The sequence below is a fragment of the Macrobrachium rosenbergii genome, chromosome 17 (assembly GCF_040412425.1).
Source record: "Macrobrachium rosenbergii isolate ZJJX-2024 chromosome 17, ASM4041242v1, whole genome shotgun sequence".
Classification (NCBI taxonomy): domain Eukaryota; kingdom Metazoa; phylum Arthropoda; class Malacostraca; order Decapoda; family Palaemonidae; genus Macrobrachium; species Macrobrachium rosenbergii.
In genome coordinates, this window is record NC_089757.1 from 19,413,338 (window position 1) to 19,417,809 (window position 4,472).

Genomic DNA, 4,472 nt, shown 5'->3' on the forward strand with positions numbered 1-4,472 from the left:
ACTCAATGTGTTTATTATTCCATTCGAGTGTAGGGCCATTAGGTTCTCCCCTCCCCACCTCCTTTATAGTACTTGTTTTCTTCGGGCAAAAGCAAACAAAAATAAAAACATTATGAAGTCCGCAAAGACATATGCCGCTGAGAATCTCAGATACACATTGTGAGACTGACGAGAAACAAATTTAAGAAAATGTTTGTTTCTCGAAGCAAGCAAAAGTTTATTTCATAGCTGCTTTTGTAGCGAATTCTGTAAATTGAGCTCTTCCTAACTTTTACGTGTAAATAGCTCCTATATGAATATTATTGCTACGGAAATTCACTATGCTTTTCAGACACCAACATTACATATTTTCCATAACTAATGTGGAAAATATATAATGTTGCTTTAAGAAAAGCATTGTGGAATTCCTGAGTAACAATATTCTATCTACATGCAAATGTTAGGAAAGAATCATATTTTCCATAACCCATTTCTTATACAGTATTAGGATCACAAAAGTAGCTTCATCACTTATTTGCAGTGAAGGTTGACCCTTTAAGTAATATATGAGATTTCTCTTTCTGTAATGTTATGTAACTTATGGCACAGTGCAATTACAGTTTCTTAGGAAATATAATCTCATGCAAAATATACAAGTTTTTCTCGAACGCTGTAATCGTTTTGCCTGATTTGTTTTCTTTTATGAAGGGTCCCACTTAAAACAGCTGTAAGCTCAAACTATTCTCAACGATTATTTTGCTCTAAGGACAAAAAAAGCGAATAAAATTCAGACAAAAAGGAAGGTATAAGGAAATGAAAAGTCCCTACGCTGTACTAGCCAAGATTCCCAAGTTATATACTGACGTCTATGAAATGGCGGCACATTCGAGCACGGTGCTCATTTAAAGGAAATCCTTGAGAGGGCATTCGCTTTTCATGACTTCGTCCGCCTGAGATTCATAAGCTGAAGTGCCGGCCTGCTCTGTGCCTCGATGTCACACAGGTCGTTTCAACAGTTTAAAGGCGTGGCCCCGCCATTGAGAGGAGCGGGACAGCTCATTAAACTCCCTGAGCGAAGAGCCGGTGGAGAGCTTGCTAATGGGTGAGGCCGGAGTCCGGAGAGCCGTAGGTCTAGTTACTTAGGCGCCCCCCGAGGGTCTAGACGTGAAAGAGTGACCTGGCTGAAGGATCGCCGGAGGACGCGGCAGCGCACACTTGCCCAAGGGCGGCAGGGCAATTAGCGGGGGAAGGTCTCCCGGGATCGTGGTGAGATAGGACTGTTCTTCGCCATGTTCGCTTCCTGGTTGCACCGGTGGAGCACTTCCGCCTGGATAGGTATTGGTGTCGTTATTCACTGCCCTCTCTCTCTCTCTCTCTCTCTCTCTCTCTCTCTCTCTCTCTCTCTCTCTCTCTCTCTCTCTCTGTCCCCGCAGATTCATTGCTAGTGTCCATGGGCAATTATAATGTCACACCAGTTTATTAAGAATAACCAGGCAACAATCTCTCTCTCTCTCTCTCTCTCTCTCTTCTTTTATAGTATTATGGATTCCTTTGCAGTGTTATTGATGGGCTTTTAAAAAACAGACAACAGTATACAGTAGGTAATATATATATATATATATATATATATATATATATATATATATATATATATATATATATATATATATATATACAGTATATATATCTGTCAAGTAAAAAAAACAAGAAATGCAGCTCATTTAAAACTTGACCTGGAATAAAAAAAAATGAATAAACCATAAGCTCAGTCTAACTTACAGCGGGATTATGTAAAAGAATACATCAGTTATCTCGGATTATCCGTCCAATGTGAACAGTATGAAAGGAAACATCAATACGAGCTAAAGTTTCCTCTACCGAAGTAGCGGGAAAATATTTTCATACATTTTGTATATATACATACTGTATATTTACATATACAGTATGTATATATCTGTATACATATATATGGTATATATATATATATATATATATATATATATATATATATATATATATATATATATAGGCAAACATTGATCCTTTACTATTCAAGGTTTAAAACTGTTAGGTTTTTGTACGTTTCGTTAAAAAATGAAAATTCCTAGGGGATCAGTTCTGTATATTTCCCAAGGTTTGTGTTTGACGCAATTCTAAAACATCCCAGTCGTATTTTTGAGTTTTTGATAGGGCTTTGTATCTTTATGTTTTTTTTTTTTTTTTAATGTTCTGTCACTGAATTTTTTGTTCTCTTCACCAGAATCTCTAACATGTTCATATTCTACTTGCATTTTTTTTAACGGACTTAAAAATATTAAAAATTTCTTCGCCTTGGTGTATAACTAGAAATCGTGTACCTCATCAACCCATTGATTCTAAAGAAATGTAACGATCTTTTTAATAACTTACAAATCCAGAGAATGCCAATTATTGACAGAGTATGTATACACAGTACCTCTTTAATGACTGGGTTGTAGTGGATATTGAACCTGAAAATGTAGAAGTATGAAATTTTACTCTGTTACTCCAGTGATGAGGTTAAAGCTATCGTCACTCTAGTGAGATCTGCCCTGATGCAATTAAAGCTATCACACAGATAACCCCAAAGCGTTAATGAAGTAAGTTACTTCCTGGGATAGATATTTATCGCATGTCAGAATAAATATCTCAGGTAATAAAGTACAGCATATTTTGCTCGGGACCTTGTTTGAAAAGTGAATAATTCAATACCTTGAGTAGGTATCTTGTAAATTTTAAAATCCCAGGTGACTCCACCTACTTCATTAATTAAGCCGTGTTCACACGAACATAATATTTGATACGAAGTGCGTAAAATAACATTATTGGACTTAGAGTGGTTAACTGAGTGTGTTCTATCGCTGTCTTAGTATTAGGTATTATAAGAGAAGGTTGACACGGAAAGTCCCAATCGACCTCATGAATATTACGTAATCTTAACGACGTTCTGACCACGGTATCTTCATTGTACATATATTTATATAAAGGACAGTAATGAGAGAAGCTGTCCCTGGACTGGACAACGTTAAGTCTATACGTGGAGTTTATGACCATTAAACTGGCGTTGCTTCATACATGAAATATCACACGTGGATGCGTATCGCTTGTTATTATTATTATTATTATTATTATTATTATTATTATTATTATTATTATTATTATTATTATTATTATTATTATTATTATTACGAAATATCACACGTGGATACTTATCGCTTGTTATTATTATTATTATTATTATTATTATTATTATTATTATTATTATTATTATTATTATTATTATTATTATTATTATTATTATTTTAACACAGCTCGTCCAGCGAATTTGCTCTTAAATGGAAATTGAACATGAATAATGAAAAAATTTACAGAGTTGTACAACTGAATCTAATGTTTACAGTGTTGTATATGGGTGATTAAATGTAAGTTAATGCAATAATTTCGAAACCTAAATACAGAAACTATATATCAGAAGGATTTGTTAAGCAAATCATGAGAGGTTTATACTAGGGACAGAGGAAAAAAAAATATGTACTTTAAATGAAATTATCATAAAGTAGAATTGTTCACGAAGTCGTCATTCTCTGTGGCAAGTGGTTAAGTTTCTCTCTACTGGAATGTATCGAAAAAGGTTAATTATAAAATCAACGCACAATAATGATATAAAATTATAAAAAGCTAAGGGTGGCAAGAAAGCAGAATATATAGGGATGATACGTGCTAAATCTGAGAGTTAAGAATTTTGGCTGTTCCTGAATAAATCACTTAATGATAATTAATAACAACAGTCGAGTTCGTAATATGATAAAAAACTGAAAAAAAATTATTCTACAGAAAGTTTGAATAAATGATGATAAAAACACGGTAATTGATAAGCTTGGTTTCAGTATAATAAAAGAAGAAACTGTTTTAAGGAAGCATGATAAAATTCACCAAAAAGTATTTCAAACAACAATGAAACCATTTACAAAATGGCCAGAGCAACCACTATGGTAAAGCTGCTTAAGTATTTTAGTCTTTCAATGTATGTAATCATACGTATATCTTTGTACTTTATGTTATAGTCAGAAGTTTATGTAACTTCGTGCGATATATTACAGTTGATACCTCGTTGGTAATGTTTATGTAAGCCTGAAAAGAATTTAGAATAATTATAACTGATGTGTTACTTTGCAGCTTTGTACCAATATTCACGACAGCAACACTTTATATGAAATAAATTAAAAACTGTTTTTTCGTGTAATAAACATCTGGATGACAGTGCTCTTATAAAAATACAATTCTGAAAAGTTTTTGATTTAAATACTTTTGTACAGACAGCTTCTCTTTCTTGTATGACAGAGGTGAATGTTTCAGTTACAATAGGTAGGAAACCATACAATTACGCCTCAGAGTTAATTTTCCTTTTCCCGATTTCAGTAACATAACATGTATCCCTTTTATGTAACGTGCCAGTTAGGCACAGTGGAGACCTG